Here is a 23,381-nt window from a genome sequence, read left to right on the forward strand (position 1 = left end):
ATTTCTCCCATATTTTTACATGGCTGGGGAGAAAAGGAACAGATTGTTGCATATTCAAAGCACCTGGAGTAAAGCAAAGAGCTAGAATCAAAGACAAAGATACTTATCAAATAGAAAAATGTAATAAATTGGATAATTTGCTTCCATATTTCCTTTCAATCATTAATCAAATTCATTTTCACTTCTAATTTCACATTTTTTCTTTTCTTTTGACCTTTAATAAAATGTTTCAATTGATCAGGGTAATAAAAATGTGAATTATATGAGCTGGCACAGACAAAGAAAGACCATTGAGTAATCTGTGTCCCAGATATAACAAGGAAAATGCCTCTGATTAATTATGGCCTAAAAGGTAACTTTAAAAAATTCCAAGTATTACATTTTATCTTAAGAATTCAGTAAATACAAACTTTAAAAAAAAAATACAAACATGAACAACCAAAACAAGGGTTTCCTGGGATTGCAGCTGTCCTTGAGTTGACATACAGAACCTATTTGCTCATTAATGCAAATATTTTTTAGCACAAATAAGAACGTACTTTCCTTTGCTCTTGAAGTTTATTTCAGTCATATCCCAAACACTTAAACTGCCTAAATTTTTTCGTAGCAAAAGCACTTAAAAGTTATTTTTTGGATTTTCTAAACACCAGTGCAGTACTGTCAGCAAGAATGTAATCAAAGCAAAAAGGCTGCTGAGCCTGCCAACCAGTAATATTATTTGTTTCAATAGCTTTCCTTTGAATAGAAGTATTGATTTGATTTTCTACATCAGAACTCTTCTGCAAAGAGCATTAAAAGAGAAATTAGACTTCCTATTTTTTCTCCATCTTATTAAGGACCATTGTTGAAGACTAGCAATAGAGCCGCCAGGGATTTAAAAGTTTAAGCTAAATAGATCATCCATTTAGGAATTCTATGAAATTCTTCTTCTATTCTAAGAATTCCTGCTATGGGGCAATGCCACTCCTGCCAGAATGGATAGGGGTTTTTTTCTTGGATAGAGGCAATTAGCTAAATTGCATTAATACATCTGGCCTCAGCCACCTGTGTTCCTCACATAAATTTCAGGTGGAGGGAAGGGATCGGGAAGGGAGGTAAGAACAGAAGCATAGAATGAAGAGTACCAGTGGACTGGTGGAAAGAAGAGGCTGAACTGTGGAAAAAGAGGTCAAGGTCACAGGTGTTTGGGAGAAGCAACAAAGGGAATTATGGCTACCAGAAAACAAAATTTAAACAAGTTCTACACTTCAGAGGACTTAGTTCAGAAAAATATCTACATGCCAGGAGAAATCCCTAATGACAGGTGGTACAACAGGGTTTTTTATTCCTTCAGCAACTGCCCCAGCCAGCCATCCCTACCTACATCACAACAGCCTAGGAGGACCTTCCAGGCCTCAGGTAGGAACAACCCTTCAGCAATGCTCTTTCAAGTAACAGCAGTGGGTTTTGACTTCCTCAACTTAATATCTATTCTTTAAAAAAGGCCAATGAACTAGAGAGCTACTACTGAGTCATATTTAGTGGGATTAGTAATGTATATTGAAGAACAAAGACTGGCCTCACTTTTAAATTTTTTACTAAAAATTATGAACATTTATTAACATATTAATTATCATTAGCTGAAGATCAATTTAAAATGGTTACATTTCCATTGTACTATAATAGATTTGGTGCAGTTACTTTCACATCAGCATATTTAAGTCAGAGTTACCAGAGCTACAAAGCAAAGATTTGCCCCCACTATCATTACAGTATTGTTGCCAGTATTTGGTTGAACAAGGGTGACCCTGGAGTATCTCTAGTGACAATTACTTCAACAGGATCACTAAAGAGACATGAGAAACATATTGCCTTTATACTCTGACTACACACTTGGGACTAGGGATGCCAAATAAAAGACACAGGGCTCTATAAAGAACAGGCAATGACATTTAGCTTTTAGGCTTCTGATCCCAAGGAGGGAATTTCAGAGTCTGATGCATGGAGGAACTGAATATTTCAGAGTGGGATTCAAAATAAGTAATGCACTTGAAGTCCAGAGAAAAAAATGAGCACACAGAGCATCTTAGATGCTGGAATGAAAACATCTACTCAGAGCTGCAGACAAGTTGTAGCACATTAGAGTACTACACCTTCCTCTTCAGGCAGATTTGGGTGCTCTGACATAGGGTTGCTTAAATATGACTGATGTGGTAATTACACTGTTCAGCTTCATGCATTATCCCAGCCCTCATGCCTTGCTTAGGATGTAAGAGGTCATGTCCAATGTCATCCTTACCTAGCAAGGTTCAAGTCCATGTTTTCCAACTCCAAGCAAAGCCTTTCACCCAGGCTATGTATCAAATGACACAGCAGTTCCTGTGATTCTTCCTGCTAGCTCTGTCCTGTTATGCAGAAAGAAACTTTGACCTGAGGGAGAAAAACCCAAAACAACCCAAACATGAGAAAGAATCATAGCTGGTTCTACTGACTTTATAAGAATACTTTGCCTCTAGGTTCCCAGATGTTGATCTCAGCTCCTGAGCCTATTCTGGGATAGTTCCTACCCTACTGGCAGTTCTCTGTACATGCACAGGTGTCCAGAGAACTGAGGCTCCTTTCTAACTCTACGTGACACACGCACTCCTCCACTACCTCAATCATTCAGCTGTTCCACCAGCCACAACGTAACATCATTCACACCCTGCAAATTTCTGGCTTTCCTTTACAATTAATCTATTTTTTATATATTCTAATCCATTCTTTCAAGCACTAACATATTTGAAGTTATCAGTTTGAAGCTTGGAGTTCAGTAGGACGCTATCTTCCCACAGGAAAAGCTCCCACGTTTGTGCTTTAGAAGCAAACAAGTTATTAGAAGAGCCCAATAAAATACTGGGAGTAGAAGTCTCCAAAAGAGAGAAATGGGGTGGAGGGGATCCAATTAAAGAACAACTAAGGAGAAAACTTCATTCCTAGTTTAAACAAAATCTAAGAGGAAGTTGTGATCACTGCAGTGTGTTACAATATCAGTACAAGTTCTGGACTAAAGAAAGGACATTCAAACAAAAAGCATATTAACTCAAAGTGCACATTTTTATTTAATTAGAGGTAAAACAGAAAGACCAGTAATAGGTCAATAATAATGACTTATTACTTCCTTTATGTGGCACATTTACAATAAATGGTAATTTACCATTAGAGAGACTTATTAAATTTTTTTCTGCTAAAGAAATTAACATTAGTCATGTGGAGAAAGAGAACACTCTCCATTTCCAGCTCAAGGATTTGCATTCAACAGGCAGTCAGAGGATATTGCAGACCCCGTTCCCCCTTTAGCAATGCAGGAACAATTAAAGCATAACCATGTATGACATCATTCCAGCTGTATGCTGATGGGCTACAGATCGTTTCATCCATGCTATTTGAAAAACATTCCACTTTCCAGTCATTAGACCTGCTAAATGGATTCACCTGCCATACCCTTGGAATCATTAAAAAAAGAAAAATAAATCTTTGGCACATAGAACTGTACTTTAGTTTCATTCTTATGGCTGATGTACTATTCCTTTTACATCCTAAAAATAACTCAAAATTATTTTTTCACTTTCTCCATTGGAAAAAAATATCTACATCTATGTTCCCTGCTTTTGTTCTTGCTCTAGGCTTATGTCAAAGTTTGTGATTAACTATCTTAGCAAACAAATATAACATGACTTTCTAGACAAAACTTGTCATTACCAGGGCTGCACTGTGCCTTAGTATTTTTAAGTAACTGCCTGTTAGCCTGTTCCAAGAAAAAAAAAAAAAGATCAGTTTACTCATCTGAAGTCTACTTCTGCTAACTTCCTTAATTATTTGACACGAAGATAGAGAGCTGCTATTTAACACTTCTTCCAGTCACAGGAAAATATCACACCATTTGTGCACTCATTATAGCTCTTAACTTCAGACTCATTTGAAACTTCAACTCTACAGGTGGGATTTTCAAAGCTGCCTCTAAGTCATTAATTTCTAATTGGACACCACAACCCTCTAGGCAAGCTTTAAAAATCTCATCCTAAATAATCAATATTCTACTCCTTAATAACCTGATCTGCAAAAGAGTTGACAGGACAAAACATTTAGCTACTGAGGGAGACTGCTGTGATCATGGCAGGAAAAATAATAGATTGAATATCCTCGTCTTATTGGTAGGATTATTTCCTCCCCATAAGGTGTGAAAGGGACCAGACTGACAAAGGACAGAGGAGGAGAGGGAATCCTCAGGAGAAAAAAAAAAAAAAAAGAAAAACAACAAACAAATCCAGAATCAGAGCTTCATACATATCAGGAAAACAGAACAGAGTCAACAGTGTTGTGCACTGCTTGGGTGTATATTCTGAATATAAGTCCAAAACAATATGATCAGATGGCAAAAAAAGCCCAGCAACAGTTAAAAGGGATAATAAAAGGCTGCATAATGCCACAAAGCAATGTATATGATAAAAAGAAAACCAAATAATTAGGGTATCATCACAAATCTAACCTCACATTTTTAAATGCATAAGATAAGGATTTAAAACACCAAAATAAACATTAAATCTTGCTGGGTTACCTTACAGTTAAATATGAAATAAGATTTCATTCAGGGTATACATCAGCCTGAGTGACCTAATGAAAATGAGAGAACTAATTATATTAAAACTGAGGCAACAGCAGGAAAAAAAAACAGTCAGAGAAACATTTGGGAATATCTCACCAATTCAAGACTGTAAATAATTTGAAATATACTCCAAAATATATCAGAAAGGGGCAGAAGGTAATCTAATATAGACCATCCCTAGTCTAATTAGCAGGCATTTGAACAACTGCATTTTCTCAGAGGGAAGAAAAATAACCCTCCCCAAACCTACACATTTAAAATTTTAATTATTATTTTCTCTGAGTTTCCTACATTCTATAACAGTTACAGAACTGGGTAATAATTACTTTGTGGAGTCCTTCCAAAATAAAATACCCTTAGCCACCTTGCAGCAGAAAAATGATTCCATCTGGTTTAACTTACTGTATTTAAAAACACACCAAATCTTTACATGTTGACATCCAGGTAATTCAGTGCAGTCAGAGCACAGCTCTTTCCCTTAATGGTTCTCTAAAACCTCCTTTGCCTCTGCCTTGATTTTTGCACAAGTTACCCGATGATGTGGATTATGCATGCAAAACCACAATAGTAATTGTATATCTTTCAGCTATTTTGTTTCTTAATCAGCCTTTTTTTTTGGCATTAGGTGCATGAAGAACAATCAAGATTTTAGTAGAGCATTTGTCAAGGAAATTCAAGTTTCCTTACTTTGATAACTTCACAGCTGACTCTTGATATAATCTTGTGAAGTACCTATTTCTTATTTAGTCTGACTTGAATTGGTAATCTGAAATATTTTTTAAAATTTTGTTACTACTATTTCTCTGTAAATCAGTAGATGTCTGGAGAGATGCAGTGTTATGAATTTCAGATATTTCAAAATATTTTAAATAGATGTTTTTATTTTGAAGATAACTAGGAGATGCACTTCTCGCTGCTTGGTGTTATATAATCACTGTGTATATAAAATTTGAGGAAAGTTTAAAGAAATTTTGCATAATGAAGAAGCTCAGCTTTTCAGTGCAGAGGCAGCGTGGACTGAGCAGGTTGAGGTTGAGTTCCTGAGTAAGGTCAGCATCAGGATTTTAATGCGCCCAATTCTCTTTGTGACTTTGCCCAAAGTCCTAGCTCAGAATCAATTAATTCTACATAATCCAGATTTCTAGCTGTGGCAACACAGTAATGGTGAGAATGATGACATTGGGACATTCTTTGAATTTCTCCCACTCACAAAAGACCTTAATGAAGCTTTTCTTTCTAGTATGTCAATATAGTGACTTTGCTGCCTTTCTCTAAAGAGGTATTGCTGCTATAATGCATAAAAAACTTTAGAGCTGCATCAAAAACCAGCAATTGTTTTTTAATAATCCCTGGTGTTGATACCAGGATATCAAAACACTAGAAATCAATTCTGCAGACTAATTACACACATAGCTGAAATCCTAAATTTCATTTGAAGGAACTAATACACTGAGGCTTTCAAAAGGTGAGCAACACTGGATACCATCTGACCAGTAATTTCCCTTTCCTGTTTTGATTCTGCAGTTTGGAGCTGTACTCAAAAGGGCTCTGCAGCAATCCTGAACAGATGCCCACCACACATCCAGGAGTGAGTATCAATCTGTGCAGGGGAAATTGCTTTATGCAGTTAATGAAAAAACATGCTATGCTAGAGCTTACTTTAACCGCCCCGCTTCATTCCTTATATGAAATTACTGTAGCCACTGGAGAGACAGTGCCACTTTCCCTACACAGGACAGTAGCAATGCTCCCCAACTGCATGAGCTGCATTCTGGATTAAGAAATCCTTTGTGTTTTCCACATCATCCTCAGTGGCTGGAGCACAAGAGGAAAGAAGAGACTCCACCTTTTGCATCAGTGACAACACAGGCAAAACCTTGACATCTTTTCTGCTGCCACTGATGTTCATTCACAGAAGTACAAGGATCCCAAAAAACAGTCCCCAGAAGAGCACAGATCTGCTTCTTTGTCCCAGTCATTTCCCCTCACATTGTGCTGAATCACCTCAAGCAGTTTCTCTGTGAATGTGTACAATTTTCCATAGAGATAAACAGGCAATTGAAATGTAAAAGCCTATGACTGTTCACTTTCTATATACAAAATGCTGTAATCTTGTAATCAATATGCTATTTAACACAAAGCCAGCACGGCCCCTGGGGGAGGGGGAGCTGAGCTGGGAATATGCAGTTGGGGTGATAAGGTTTGATGCTGTCTGTCTGGTTCATGGAAACAAACAGGACCTAACCATTACAGCTCAACAATGCTATCTGATGGTCACAGTGCCTCAGATTCATCAAAAACAACACAGAAAAGAACAGTAAGGCAGCCCTTGAAAACAGAGCATACCTGTTGGTTCAGGCATCCACATGGTAGGGCTAAGAGGGAATTCCCTGCCACGTGTCACAGGGGATTTTGGAAACTCATGGCCAGCTGGAGAACGCTGAGAAACTAAAAAAAAAAAAAAAAAAAAAAAAAAAAAAACCAAACATGCACAGCATTGTTTGGCAGAACTAGAAACACTGACACATTTCTAAGAATTTATGTTATGAAAGTGTTATATAGGAACAACATTTACAGATTATCACACTTTAAGAGAACTCAGAGAAGAAGCAGCATTGGTTTACAGAGACTATTTCAAATCTAATGAAATTACTAATCCATTCTTTTAATCTGATAATGTTCCACTAGCAAATATAACTACTTTTTTAAACAAAAGTATCAAATACTACAATTTCTTTGGATTTAATTAGACAATAAGGAATAAAAAGCCAGCCAGATTGTTACCCCTACCCTTAGAGGAGCAAGACATTGCAACGTGGGTGCGGACCTTCATAGAGGACAGCAGGCAGCAGCTTGGTGAAACATGGAAGGCTCTTTATTATCTGACTCCAATAGCTTATATACATTTTGTACACAGGGCCAAGATTGGCCCAAGGAGGTTACAACCTCCTGACTCCATTGGTCAATATGACCATCAGTCAAGTTCTCTCTCAGAGAACAAGAATGCAAAACATACAGATAAATTCTAAGAATACAATATTGTTTACATGAAGCAGTGTGAGAAGCTGCTGCAAAGACTCAAACACTCGAAAGCAAGAAATGCAGGGACGACCTCTCACCCTTTTTACCTTAAAAAAAAGAAAAAAGGAAAAAAGAAAATGAACTACAGTTCAATTTCTGTTCCCATGGGAGGACCTGTGGTTCCTCCTCTGTTGACCTTCATTCGGTCACGGTTTCCTGCTTTTCACATTGCAGGGTTAGTGAAATTCTGTGGCACCTGTAAGGTGCTCAGTGGCATGCAAAGCCTTTGCAAATTAAATTTGCGGGGTTTCACCCTGCATTCCCCATTTTTGTTTTTGAAGAACCAGGCCTCTGTGGCACAACAAAAGGTTCTTCAGCAAATGGAACAAACAACATTGCTGACTCCCTTTAAATTGAACAACCTATCTGTGTGCCATGTTGACCACAGAAATTAAATCTGTGACTAAATGAAAAGGCTTCTGGGAAAACTGTGGAAATGCCATGACAGCAGCCCCAACACAACCAAATGGGCTGCCCATCCTCAGGGGCTTCCAAAACTTGCCCTCAAAATCATCCTTCCAAGCAATACTGGCCTACCTTGTTCTCCCAAAATGTCTGTAAAGACAGTGGGTCCTTGCACTAAATTTCTGAATATTTTTGGGCCGCAAAAGGAAAAAAAATCCAAAAGATTCTTGCCACTCGCAAAAGCTCATGGCTCCAGAGCATTTGGCAGAAAAACACTGCTTGCAAAGCTCCAATCAAATTCCTCCCATAATACTGAGAGTATGAATTTTACAGAAATCTGCACCCATCAAATTCGCAAGCATTGTTGCCTGCATTTATCAATTGAGCAATGAGCTCATACAAAAATGATTGATTGCCATTTTTGCGGCTGAAATCAAGCAATAATTAGCTCAAACAAAAAAAAAATTGATTGTTTGTTTATTTTTTCAAACAATATTTTGCCACCTTGTGGCAGATGGGGCAAAAATGACCCATTCCAGAATGTGCAAGGAATTGGACATTCATCAGCCAGTGATACCTGCAGGATACAAATGAATCACAGAAAACAATCATTCAGATTCACAATTGAGGATTGGCTTTTTGGAGGCGTTATAAAAACCTCCAGTCCCCAGAGTTCTGTTTCGATGCAGAACACAGGAACATCCCAGGACTGGTTGAAATTTCCAGATGATCCTGGTCCAACAGCTCCCAAACCAAGATACGAAGGGCGATGAATGGATCTTGAAAGACAGTCCATTCCAGCTGCCAAACAGCAAAGGAAAAAATCGCAATGTCCATTCCAAATTGTTCCAGGACAGTCTCTGATCAGAGCAACGGTCCAGTGAAATCCAGGCAGCTCAATACTTCAGAGCAACTGCCTTCTCACCACCGACTCTTTGTCCTGTGAACAGAAAACTCAAACACAAATTAAACAATTTTGGTCCCTTCAGGGACAGTGACAGGGAGAGGTGGGTGTGGGACTAAACTTTCCCAACAAACCTCCATCGGCTGTGGGGACTGGGAAGACTCTTCTGTCCGAGCACACTTCCTCTTTGCACCCCACTGCCCTTTTGACAGAGGTTGGCCTTTCACATGGATTGCCTTGAAACATCTGCCATGTGATTTGGCCGTCCACACCTCCCACAAAGAAACAAAGGAGTGATTCCTCTTTTTTGCACTCTCTTTCTTTGTTTCTTGTTGGCCTTAGCATTAGTCTTGCCAGCCTGAGCATTAGATGAGGCATCATGGGCCTCTGAATCCTGTCCCATGTGCTCCACAGGGACAGGGGTGAGAACTTGTCTCACTGCACCTGCAGAACGAGGGAATCCATCCCTGCCCTGCAGGGGGCGCCGTGCTGACCCACGGCCGCCCACAGCATCAGTCTCAGTTGGAACATCATCCGAGACTGATGGGAATCCCGCATCCCGGGATCCTCTGCAGCGGGGGAACACTCACTTGTGATTGCGCTGTCCCTTTAAACCGAACAGCGCAGAGGCCGCAGCTGCCTCCAAGGGAGGAGCGGGGGGGCTGGGAGGGTGTACCGGCCCTGCATTCCCAAGCGGAGCCACGGCTGTGGCTCCGATGCCGGACGGCTTCGCTGCCGCTCGGTGCGGGGCTGGCCCGCCCTTTTTCATGGGCGGGACTGGCCCCTGCGGGGGGTTCTTTGCTGCTCCCCGCCACGAGGGCTGGGCAGGCTGCATTGCCCGCCCTGGGCCAGCCCCGCCGCTTCTCGGGGCCACCCCGCCCCTCACGGGCTGGGCAGGCCCCCACCCCCGCTCCAGCGGGGCACTTGGCTTGTCGCCAAACTGCACGGACCTGTGTGTGCCCTGCAAGTCCCTGCCGCAGGGGTGCAGGGCCGCCCTGCCTGGCGCCCCGGGACAGCGCAGCCTTGCGCCGTCCTGCTGCATGGAATATTTTATGGAAAATCCACAATGCAGGCAGGCCACAAAAAACACCCTGCCCCTCCAATCCAAGAGCGCTCCCGGCGCCTCCAAGGCCAGGAAAGCACGGGGGGGGGGAGGGAAGTGGGGGAGGCGATCTTTGGCCTCCGCCGTCGTTTTTTCGGCACGGGACTCGGGAGTGCTGATCTCTCCGATCCCACGGGCTTTCACAAGCCCCGAGGTTTTCCACACTCCAGCGCCGATAAGGTGTGGGTGCAGAAGGGGTCTGCTCTACAGAAGACCCCGTGCCCGCCTCAGCTGGTGCGCTGAGGACGGGCAGGCTTCCCGCCATGCTGCTGCCTTTCCGAGGAAGGGGGGTCGGCTGTCCTGCCCACCTCCGCGGAGCGAGGACAGGAGGAATGACTCCACCATCTTCCCTGGCACGCAGCCTGATGAGGCTAGAGCTGTCCTCAGAGCTGGAAGGCTGCAATTTAGGTAGCACCTTCTCCAGCCTGCTCCAGGTGGCTATGAGTTCCAAAAGCTTCACACTGCGATCTGCAAAGAAAACCTGGAGCAGATAGTCGCCCAAAGACTTCCACTCTGCTGTAGAAAAAACTTCTTCAAGGCTGCAAAAAAACCCATGAGTTCTAGCATAATAAAACAATTTCTGGAGAGCATCTCCAGGAAAGGAGACTTCTTCTCTCCACAGGACCTCAAGGCAAAGGTCCACCATGAGGATTTTCTCATCTGAGGAGGGTTTAGAGATCATTATCTCTTACCACGATACCTCAGGCAGAGCAGCTACAGTCTCTCACTGGGCACAGAGGTCCACCGACGTGCAGTTCTCTCACAGTCAGAGGTCACCGGTGTGACCTGTTCTCCCATGTCAGGAGTCCATTCAGACACGGACAGTGTCCAGATGTACCGTTCAAAAAAAAAGGGTCAGCAGATGTGACCCAGCTGCAGTCCAGACACGGAGGGGTCACCACTTGTTACCCCATGCCTTTAGAGGGGCAAGACATTGCAACGTGGGAGCAGACCTTCACAGAGGATGGCAGTCAGCAGCTTGGTGAAACATGGAAGGCTCTTTATTATCTGACTCCAATAGCTTATATACATTTTGTACACAGGGCCAAGATTGGCCCAAGGAGGTTACAACCTCCTGACTCCATTGGTCAATATGACCATCAGTCAAGTTCTCTCTCAGAGAACAAGAATGCAAAACATACAGATAAATTCTAAGAATACAATATTGTTTACATGAAGCAGCGTGAGATGCTGCTGCAAAGACTCAAACACTCGAAAGCAAGAAATGCAGGGACGACACTAGATAAAACTAGAAACAGTCAAAGTAATTTGAAATCATTAAACAGTTTCTAGATGTGTATTTAAGTGAACTGCTGCCTTGTCCTTTCTGACCGCTGGTGGAGACAGAACAGTGAATTACACAGATAAGAGCTGAATAATAACTGACTAGAAGCAGGGTATTAAACACAGAAATTGTCTCATGTGGAATAGGAGGGTTGTTGTCTTGGTTTTAGTTTGCATTTTCATTTGTACTTAGGAAAACAGTGTGATAATTACAGCTGATCGTAATTTGAGATAAGGGCAAAACCATACGAAATTACAAAATTTGAAGAAACTACCCAGATTAGAAATACATGCAAACAAAATATAAATCAAAGCACATAGAGAAGAAAACAATCAAAGCACATAGAGAAGAAAACATGCAAGCTGTCAAAAAAGAGCATTTCCCTGTGAGATGTTCCAAATCCTATTAAGCAAAGTTCAACTTCCTTGTTATTTGCCACCTCACCCTCTGCTGAAAGCTGCAGAGGCACATCCAGGTGATGTGTCCATTCTTCAGTTTCCAGTTCAGAGGCAGGCATATTATAATATAAACCACTATTGATTTCAGTTCACTTTAATACCCTGGACTGTGAACTGCGGTGGTGGTGGACTCCAATTCATAATCCCTGTCAAATTTAGCTCCCAGAGCTAAATCCACAGGGGTTATGAATAAGAGAACTTAGAAATCATTTCAAAGTGAGATATGATCCAAAGAGGTGAGTACAGTCTGAGGATATATACACTGAATCAGAGGGTAAATTACTAACTAGCTGTGCTCCTAAGAGGGCCAGTTTAATTGAATGGATACCATGAACCAGGAGCTCAGACACACCATGTTAAGAAAGCACTGTCTGTGTGGCACAGGCAAAAAGAAGTCGTGGCAGAGCTCCTCCCACATTCTGGACCCTGCAGTGAAACACAGCAGCCTTTCAGGGAACTCCTGTCTCTTCCCTCACCCTCAAAAGTATCTCCCCAAATGAAGTGAGTCCAACCGCTTTATTAACCCAGTTCTCAAAACAGCCTCCCACAGATGTGCTGCAGCCTCTGGCTGGGCAAGATTACCACCAGTAGTGCTGCTCAAAGGTCTGTGACACCAAGCATTGCATACACAGGTTGTGGGTTCCTTGACACTTTGCTTTTTTATGCCTTTCCTTCTCAAGCCTATGTCTCTTTAGATGATAACCTTGTATGGACTCCCACCCTCCAAACTATAGTTCCTTCACTAAGGTAAGAATTAAAATCTGTAGAAGCCTTATTTTGGTAAAATTAATCATGTCACAGGTATATTCTTTGTCTCCACCAATAAAACTCCACAGTCATGATATCTAGCCCAGTGGTAGCTATTTATTTATTGATACATTCAATACCAGACTAACTCTACCTCAAGTTACTAGAAAAATAACTATGAGTCAACTATATTTTATAGTCAGACTAACTATAAAAACATTCCCTCTATACATGAAATAAAGGTGTCACATCCTCAATTTTTAATTTTTCTAAAGGATTGAGAAGATGCCTCTAACACATTGTCCATAAGTAAAGCTTTGCTAGACAAGAAAAGTTGATGATTTAGTAGTAAGTTCCTGATTTTCCATCAGCAAGTCGTATTATTACCTAAACCAGTAACAGCAGCCAGCCTCTGCTGCCTATTGACACCCAGAAATACCTTCCCAGCATTACATGACTAACCAGAAACAGATTAAATCTCATCTCCATACCTAGGACACTTCTGTAATTTAAGAAAATGAATGAAAATCCAAACAATATGATTCAATCAAAATGAGATAATAGACAACCAGAACCCTATTTTCACTGCATTTACTTTTGCAACATTTTACAGTCTGCGTTTTGGAGGGCAAGTTCTGTTGTCATATACACAGAAATAATTGTAAGAAATAAACACATCCAGGCCCTTCCTGCAGGTCATTATAATGTGTACAGGTTTTGAGAATGCAAGCTGTAGCTCACATATACATAGAGAAATCCCAGGGACCCGCCCAATTCATAGCCCTGGGGAACCTGGCAGTTCACAGGGCAATATCAGAAGATGAGATATTTACAGTGACAAACTGGCACCACTGAGGCAAATACTAATGAAGCAATGTCTGAACAGAGCCCATAGGGCTCAGGAGCTTCTACAGGTATTTTAAGAGAAACTTATGATCTCTGGTATCAAAAGCCACAGGAAGATCAGTAAGAATTAAAATTGACAGTGTGGCAGAATCCACCTACTATGAAACAGAAGGTCACTACAAATCCTCATTAAAGCTGTCTCTCTGCTTTGGCCTGATTGAAATTTTTCAAACAGTTTATTATTACCATGAAGGTAAGGGCTGCAGTTGCCCTACCACAACCTTTTTCCAGGACCTTTGCTAGAAAGGTAGATTTGAAACAAGGTGGAAAACTGAGAAACTGCCTGAGGACAGCAAAAGGCTGCTTAATCAACTGCTCCAATCTCCAGCAAAGAAGAAATTCTTCAAGATGCCAAAGAGGTGTTAATGATAGATATTATAAAAGGGAGCTGCTACCGTATGTCTTCCAAGGACTGCCACAAAAGCCTTGCTGGCAAAAGATCAAGAAAACAGCTTGCAAGTGCAAGACCATATCTACAATAAAAGTACAATGTGACAGGTTTAAAATCCATAAGCTATGCTGAAGTACATAGTTCAGAATCCCAATGACCCAGCTGGAACTGAAGTTATTGAAAGCCTTGGCATTTAACCACCACAGAAAAAGGAAAAGACCCCAAAGTCTTCTCTCATCTTCTCACATCTCTCCACTAGCAGACCTTGTGCCAGGAAGCGCAGCAGCCGAGATTGCTTCTATGTAACCAGTTTGGAAACCACAGTGCTTGGAAAACTTCAGCAGGTGTTAATCATGAAGAATGCTCAACCACGGCAGAACAGCAGCATTTAGTAACAAAAAATAAAACCCCCAAGCCCGCCACAGGTCCTTGAAACAATGTGTCAAGATGAGAAGGTGAGCACATAGTGGCAATGATGGTCTCCCACATGCTTCCCTGGCCTCTGAGGCAGTGCCTCAGCAGGCAGCGAGGCTCTGCATTCATAGATGTACAGCAAGGTCCTCCCGGCTCAGTTCCTCTGACTCTTCACTTATGGTGCTTCAGTTCCTTTTGCTCAACACATTTATTGCAGTTCTCCTTGTTCCATGCACATATACTCAATCAAGGAATCTCCTTTCTAGGTCAGAAACCAGAAAGAAAATCTGGGAACATCAGCTGGTTGGTCCTTCAGGACCAGCAGAGTATCACTGTACTCCCAAAGCCCAACCAAACCACAACATCCTCCAACAATCCAAACCTCTCCCCCACAAACCCCAAGGAGGATAAAGGCGCAACATTTCAGTACCACCCTAAGTCTGAGATGGATCAGCACTTCTTCATGTCTTTGGCAATCTCACTGCTTTTGTGCTCAACAAGCATTTCAATTAAGCAAAGTTTAAATAACTTTGATCATGCTAAACATCTTCATTCAGGAATGGCACCATTATCAAACATCTGGAATAACCAAAAGGGACTGTATGGAAACAGAACCCTGCAGGGAAGCTACTGAGAAAGGAGTACCTTAAGTCCTGAGATATGAGCTGGTGAGGGTGCTCTGAACTCTTGAAAGGAGAAATGCCTGTGGCTGGAAGAGGTGGTTGTGACAATGAATGTCACTGAAGGAACAAGGAGAGTTGGAGTGAAAGGAAGGGGAGTGAAATTCATACATAGATGAATTTCAGCAATCACGTAATTCACTAAGAAAATGAGGCTGAGGTCTTTTGTGAGTTTATTAGTGAATGGACAACAAGGGAACCAACAGTAGAACAGGTCATCAGTGACACATGATGAGGAAATGCTGAAAAGCAAGTAACTGAACAAAACAGCCTATATTTAATATCTTGGCTCTCTCTAGTATTAAAAGAAATAGATAAATTCTGGGCTAAATCTGTGACCTAACACACCATCCTCTTTACAACCAAAACCTTTGACCGTATCTAAAAACATCCCATGACAAAAAATTGTGATTTCTGGAAACACTTGATTTTTGTCTTCTGCTCATGCCCTTCTGTGACTCTTGTGTGTACTTCCACCACCTCTGTCCTCAACCCAGACAATGGTATTATTTATACAAAACATCCACTTCTTTCTCTCTCTCCTGAAACCTCCACCAGGCTCTCATTTACCTTCATAGCAATGAGAAGAAGCAGCTGTTTGGCTGTTTCATTAAAAACATTTTCTCTGAAAATTAAAAACATCCTGCATCTACCTTGCTTGTATCAATACCAAAACCATCTCACCTAAAGGAAGAGAGGATAGAAAGTATTAGGTTATGTCACTGTGAAGAAGTAATGAGGTCAGATGTGTATTTTATACCAATTCTGTCTTTGTTTTATACAGATGTAAGGAAATAAAGACTTCATTATTTTGCCTAAAGCAAAACAAAGGTCAGTACCATTCCTGACAATTCCTGTTTGTCCTCCAATAGCTGTTTATTTGTTTCATATTTACTATAAACAACAATCAGGGCTCTCCTCTTGAGCTCCATCTCTATGTTGTTGCTGTATTACTTGGATGTCTCAAAACTGTTTTCACATTTAGGCTCCTGCAGGGGGTAATCCAATACTGCACCATAATAAATGCATTAATAAAAACTTTAAACACTTTCTTGTAACCTTTCCTCAGACTTGAGCCAAGCAAAATACAGGAGTGCATTGCATGTGTGCTGAACATGGTGACGAGAGGTGTGACGGGCACACAAATCACACAGTAGGCACACTGTAAGCTCATTTTTTTTCTGAAATAGAGATGTAGTTCCCTGGTCTGGCACATAGAAATGTGAAACTTTGCAACACAGTTATAAAATCCATCACAGCTCTCACACAGAGCCAGGTCTATATTCCAGTTCTGCTGGACTGGACATGTGGAATATATGGGTATCACAATCTAGCTAAGGGAAAAAAAATCAAACAGATGGGTATCTTCAAATTCTCATCATGAGAAGAATATAAAGTGTGCAAAATGCAGTTTCTCTGCCTGTGTTCTCAGTTCAACTTCTCTATGCTTGACTACAAGTTATCATGATGAGTGATATTTTCTTTTGAATTCATTAATTTACTAGGAGTTTTTGGCAAAAGCATAGTCTAGTCTTCTTATGATGATGCTCAAAGTTCCTTAAAATTTTGTCTGCAGAAGCTGAGCACTTATATAATGAAAAACACAGGAGGACACAGAATTACTTAATTCCACAGCTTTGTCCCAAGAAATATATCTGCTGGAATCCTGCAGTTTTGCAATACATGATCCTCTAAAAGTATGATCTATTGTTTAGATGTCTACATACAAATCAACTGATAGTGCCTGATATTGTTTCCCCTAAGAATTATGTCTGAAGCTTTTCTAGGAATATGGTTCACATAATTACCCTTTTGCATGCATGCAAGAATTCCCACAAAACCCAGTAAATCAGCAATACCTGTGGGTACAAAATGTATTTCACATCTCCACATTTTCAAGCTGTGAGAAAAGCTGAGAGTTTCCACCTGTTTTCACAGTAGTAGGAAGCCTGGCCCTGGCCATCTGACCCATCCCATGGGGCTCCAGATGCAAACCATGGTGTGGTCACTCAGCTGGCAGGCACTGCCCCAGCCCCAGGTCAGTGTCCTGGGGCACGGTGTTACCTTCTGCCAGGGCATGGAGCAGGAACATGCCTGCCAACAGGAGCAGCAAAAACGGTGGAGACCAACCCTCCAGTGCCTGGCTGTGTCTTTGGTGTGAGGATTAAACTGATCAGCAACTTGGGAACACAGTTCCATGTCCCCCCAGGCAGCTTGCAATAAGCACCATGATCCCACTTTGAGCTTCTTGCAGAGATCAAACAGGAAAAAGGAACAAATATGGAAGAGCAGGAACTGAGATTCACCATTAAACCTCCTCACTTCTGAGCCAAACAGGAAGCAAGCTACCACCTCAATATTGCCAACAGCATGTATTTTCAGGCTGGACCACAGAGGAAAACATTTCTCCTTCCCCTTCAAAAAAGCCACCTGTTTGGGAGATAAGGAGCAGAAAAGATATTAGCATATCACTATTTATGCAAACAGAAGGCATTCGGGTATCTGGATAAGGAGACAATGCAAGAAAGCATTTGGATAGAATCATAGAATCCCTCATGTTGGAAAAGACCTTTAAGATCATCAAGAGAAACCATCAACCCAGTACCACCATCCTGTTCACCATTAATCCTTGCCCTCAGGTGACACACCTACATGATTTTTTAATATGTCCAGGGATGGTGATTCCTCCACTTCCCTGGGAAGTCTATTCCAATATTCTACATCCCTTTCTGTGAAGAAATTTTTCCTACTACCCAATCTAAACCTCCCCAAGTACAACTTGAGGGCATCTCTCCTCATCCTGTCACTTGTTACCTGTGACAGGAGACCAACACCCACATCACCACAACCTCCTTTCAGGCAGTTGTACAGAATGATGAGGTCTCCCCTCAGCCTCCTTTTCTCCAGGCTAAATAGCCCCAATTTCCATAAAACAAAATAGGAAACAATGAGGAAAACTCCATTCTGGTAGAAGGTGGGTCATTCTTGTGTGAACATATGGATATTCTGATATGATAAGATGAAGGTTTAGTACAATTGTGCGTAGGCAAAATATATTTCCATTTGTCCACAAACCACAAGGCAAACCACAGCAAAGACCCCTGCTTGCCTGGAAGCTGACCAAATACATTGCTCCTGAAGTAGCAAAGTACATCAATAACATTCCTCCAAGCCTTTTATTTTTCACTTGGCAGTAATTACTTTATTTCATCTTTGTAAAGACACATGGAAACCCTAAATAAGCTCCTACTTTAGCACAGCATTTAAGCACACATTGAACTGAAGTACCAGCAAGTTCAGCAGGGATGTCCACATGCTCAAATCGCCCTTGCGATCTCTGAATCCAGACAAGCACCATTATTCCTGGGAACAAGAGCACTACCTCACCTGTCTATCACAGCCTAGAAGAACGATTCTGTCTGGCCTAATCACCAGGGACATGGGGCAAACACCAAAACACCCACACTGGGGAGGAGAATGACTCTTTCTCCTACAGAAACTCCTGCAGCTCTGATGCTACACAGCAAACAGCAGGAACATTTGGTTATAACATTAAATGATGCTGTTACAAGTGCCTAGGGCTGTGGGATAGAAATACTAAGTATAAATGCTTAAAGTGAGTAAAGGAGCAAAAGAACTGCCATAATGGAAAACATAATTCCATATTTTCCCTCCAAAAATAAGTACCACAAATGAATATGTAAAACATCCTGGCCTGGGCAATGAAATGGCAGCCTAACTACAATGAAAATCTCAGTGTTCAAAGGCTGGCTTCTATTTAAATCAAAAGAGGTTCTATCTCTTTTATTTTTAAAACTCTTGACTGCTGCCTGGCCAGGTTCTTCTGAGCTACACAAATGAAAAGGGAGGCCTATATTAGTCAAAAAAAAAAAAGAAAAAAAAGAAAAAAAAAAAAAAAAAAAAAAAAAAAAAAAAAAAAAAAAGTTCAGAGACAAAACCAGTGCATACATTATAATAAAAGAGCTGATAAAGAATATTCTGCCTCAAAGTTCATGCCAAGCAGGGGCAAGAACCACATGATGTTGACAACAGGTACTTTAAACCTCAGGTCAAGGATAATTGCTATATGCCCTGTCAATACACTGTTACCCATGATTGATTTGGTCTAGCGACAGATACTTCAACCCCACTAAATCAAAGACAGTTTGTCTAGCAGAACAAAATGACACAACATAGGAGAAAGCACAGGGACAAAGTAGTAGTTTTCACCCAACATTCTCCTGTGACAGAAGGCAACCAACACATAGAAAAGGTCTAGCAAAAAAAAAAAAATTAAAAATATATACTGATGAAAGAAAAGCCATAGAAGTTCCAGCAAAATGTCAGAGAGAGCTGCAAATTGCCTACACATAAAGAAAAAAGTAGGGAAAGAAAACCTGCCCCTGGAGTTAAGCTGTGTGGAAATATTTATCTAAAACTTCATGGTGGAGGAACAGAACCAGGCTCACCATTTCTCATCACCATCACAGGGGAAAACCAAATTGGATTCTCTCCAAGTATCAAATAATATAGTTAAAATGCTTCTATTGCCTGGCATAGACTTGCAGTTTCCACCTTATTCTCCCTCCTGGTCTTTCTTTATTTAATGTGCATATGTGCCTAGAGACAAAATGTCTGGGAACAACATCTTCCTACGTGTATCCCAACACTGATATCCCAAAGCTAAGGACTGCTGAGTGCCCACTGCCTGCACAACCCACCAGTCTGCATGAAAATGGAGTGCATTCATCCGCTTTTATTATTCACTCTTTATATCTTCACATTCACAGCACCAAGAGACTGTATTGGTAAGAGGCACCACATTTCTGAGAAACAAATGAACTCCATTACTCTGTCACCCAGAAACCCTTTGTTGGTCACAGGGATTGAAAAGAAACTGACCCATTTCATATAAAGAATTAGCAGAGGATATAAGTAACCTAGGAAGTGGAAGACAGGTGCTCTGTGCACCTCCAGAGCTTGAAGCTGAACACGGAATGCCCTGCTGAGTGGCACTCATACTCTACACTCATCCATTTCCATATGGATTCTAAACCAGCAGCTGGTTACTCTGCACTGGATAAAGGTGTGACAGACAGAACCCCCAAGGGCTGTGCAGACATCTGCAGGGTGTGATTGCAGCACAGCCCCAGAGCAGAAGGGCTGCACAGACTCTCCAGGGCTAGAGGGACGTGCTGCTGTGGGAGCTGAGCTGTCCTCTGCACACCAACAGTGCCTTTCACAGCTGCACAAAGGCACCTGGGATGTGCTGAAGCACTTGATTGCTATGCAGCGGTGTAAAGGGTTACTAAATAAAATCTCCCCCTCAGGCCTTTTCTTTTGGAGGTCTACATGGTGTGGGCCAAAACTAATTTTCTCTCCTAACCACATCTAGCAAGAAAAGCTCAGCCTTACACAGAGGCTGTGTAATTTTTGACAAGGACAAAAAGACTTGGAGAACAGTGAAATATTAACCTGGAGATAGTGTTCATGCCCTTTACCATTTAATATGGGACAGGAATAAGTGGGTCAGCCCTCATCACAGAGTAAATAAATAATACTTTACATTCTATTGGACAAGTACGGTATGTATTTTCAATGCAAAGTCATTTTACCACAGCCAAATAGCATGCAGATATTTTCATGTTTCCTCAGCTTTATTATTTCCTTCCCTTATATTATATAGACATAGAGTTTTCTTTAATTAAAGCAAGTATATTACAGCTGTGTGTAAGTTTTCTTCTCAAGCTTTGCAAAGTGTTGTCAAAGCAAAGAAGGAAAAAAGCCCCCCATAGCAGTGATGATGACCTATTTCACTTCTGTGCAGCCAGCAGAATCAAATTTGCTTCAGCTTTAAATGCACTGCCAATTTGAAAAATTTAACACAAGCTTTTTTCCTTCTAATAATAGAGGCCATTAATAAGTAACATTTACAGATTCCTTTCAGCTTTTACAGCATCTCCAAAATGCAAACCCTGATACTTTTGTAAAGGCAGAATTCCACAAGACCTCCCAAGAGGCACATGGATCAGGCCTTAAGACCATAAGAACCTACCCTGATACCTCCAGGGGTTTAGTGAAACCATTTCAGCTTAACCTGGCTGAGGAACTGGCTAACAGCTTTAAAAGGTATCTATTTCCCTATTCTGACTGACACTGCAGGCCAACTAATTTAAGTATTTATCCCATTCTATGCATCACTGAATTAAACTTAATAATAGGGAATTTATAGACAAAGAGTAAGGGAACTATGTGCTTGCACAAGAAGTCAGGACCAGGGCAGAGATAAAAATTTGCATTTCTGACAATAAGTCCTGTATCTGACCAAGAAGCCATCCCATCTCTCTATTTAAAAGTGTGACCACAGAGGAGACACATGTTCAGCTGGCACAAGTGGGCACAGCTCTTTTGTTCAGCTGTGCTCTGTTTCAGTAGCTCCTCTGATCCAGAGTTTGTGCATGTGAAAACTGACTAAACACATGAGAAACAGAAAACTCAAACACATGCAAGATGTTTATATGGCCAATATAAAATTTACCTCATTATCAATGAAGTTCTTCCCCCAAAACACTTACATTCAAACCATTTAATGCTAATTAAAATAGCTGTTTTTAAAGCAGCCTATCTCCCCTCAAGCAGTTAAATTAGACTTATGAAAAGAACATCAGATGACGTACTCATTTCTTATTACCAGAAGAAGAGTGACTTCCTTGGCTGGATGATTTTTAAAGAAATCACATGGTGGTGATATAATTTTCCCCTGGTTAATAACTTTGGTGTGCCTGAGAGGCAAAGGGAGCGAAGAAAGATCTCATTACACAAATAAAGAGCCATTTGAGAATGCCTACTGTCAACCTCAGTAGGTTAAAACAGTTTAGCCATCTATATTCACACATGTTCAGTTAGAGCTTGACTCAATGAAGAGCACTCCTCAGACACAAATTGCAGACTGTCTCCTGTAACAGGCAGAGAAACGAGAAAACATATGAAGAAAATGCAGTGCTTGAATATCTTGTAAATAGAGAATGTCTGCCTGAGCAACCTGCCTTGCAATCAGCCCTTAAGCCCCAAAGGCATAGACTTGTCCTGTATTTGCTAACCATGACAGAGCCATACCCTATCCTAAATGCATCATTTTTAGAAAAGGCTCTCATCAAAAGTAGGTGGGTTTGGTTTCTTTCGGAGGGGCGGAAGGGGAAGAAAAGAAAAGAAAAGAAAAGAAAAGAAAAGAAAAGAAAAGAAAAGAAAAGAAAAGAAAAGAAAAGAAAAGAAAAGAAAAGAAAAGAAAAGAAAAGAAAAGAAAAGAAAAGAAAAGAAAAGAAGCAGCATCACACCAAAAGGCACAAAACCACAGTCACTTGGAATTTGAAAGGAGGTCACTTCATCTGAAAAGCAGTATTTCAGTAATATTTGATCCATGAATAGTCCAACCCACAACCAATGCCTCAGTCCATCTGTGCCCTGCAGCCTTGCTACCCCAACAGCAACACCTGAGAATTAAATGCAATTGCTGTCTATTTCACCGTATTCAAAGGGGCTAATGAACTCACATTTGAAATAAACCAGTCATTGAAGCTTTAGTACAGCCATATATTAAGATGCGAGTATATTGTTCTCTGTCCAAGAAGACTTAACACAGGAGACATTAAGCCATAAAACCTTTAGTACCCGGCCAGCAGAGCTGTTGGGCGCCTGCCCGTGTCCATGGCGCTCCCTGCACTTCCACAGCCCAGGCGAACGCTCCTTCGCTCACCGGACCCGGCTCCTGACAAAGAATATATAGAATTTTTAACACGTGGCCCACCTAGGAGACGAGCTGTATTTGTGCAGTTGGGAACAACTCGGGTAAGACTGGCGGAGACATCCAAAACGCAACTAACAAGTCAAGAAGAGGCCACTGAAATATATGAACTTTAGACTGGAGCACTTTAAGGACAAGATCTGAGCCAGCACGGCGGGGTGTTCGCCAGCTCCTGAACGCAAAGCCTTTCCTCAGACAAACACAGTGAATCCCCATCCCCTGGTTCATCCACGACCCACACAAAAGTCGTAGGAGTTTGGAAAAAGTAAAGTGAGTGGCCCTGGCGTACACTGGAAACGAACTCCATGAGAAAAGCCTTTAGTACTCATTTCCCGTCGTTGGGTAGCGCTGCCCCTCAGCCCGGCCCAGCCGCCCTGTCCCACCCCTCAGCCCGGCTGCCCCGTCCCACCGCTCTGTCCCGCCCCTCAGCCCGGCCCCCCGCCCCTCGGCTCGGCCCCGCCCCTCAGCCCTGTCCCGCCCCTCAGCCCGGCCCCTCAGCCCGGTCCCGCCGCGGCTCGGAGGGTCCCAGCGCGCACGGGCCCGGCGAGGGCGGCGCTCAGGCGCCACCTGGCGGCGCTGGGGC

General features: G+C 41.7%; 1 long non-coding RNA gene across 1 annotated transcript; it reads right to left on the bottom strand.

Moving 5' to 3' along the window:
• Positions 1-21,524: 21,524 nt before the first annotated feature.
• Positions 21,525-23,164, bottom strand: LOC310911222. Its single transcript, XR_014590467.1, has 3 exons — positions 23,088-23,164; positions 22,666-22,762; positions 21,525-21,953 (listed from the first exon to the last, which is right to left on the bottom strand). It is a non-coding gene; the product is annotated as an uncharacterized lncRNA (long non-coding RNA).
• Between the last annotated feature and the right edge of the window lie 217 nt (positions 23,165-23,381).

Source organism: Zosterops lateralis (assembly GCF_965231275.1).
Source record: "Zosterops lateralis genome assembly, contig: SUPER_6_unloc_1, whole genome shotgun sequence".
NCBI lineage: Eukaryota > Metazoa > Chordata > Aves > Passeriformes > Zosteropidae > Zosterops > Zosterops lateralis.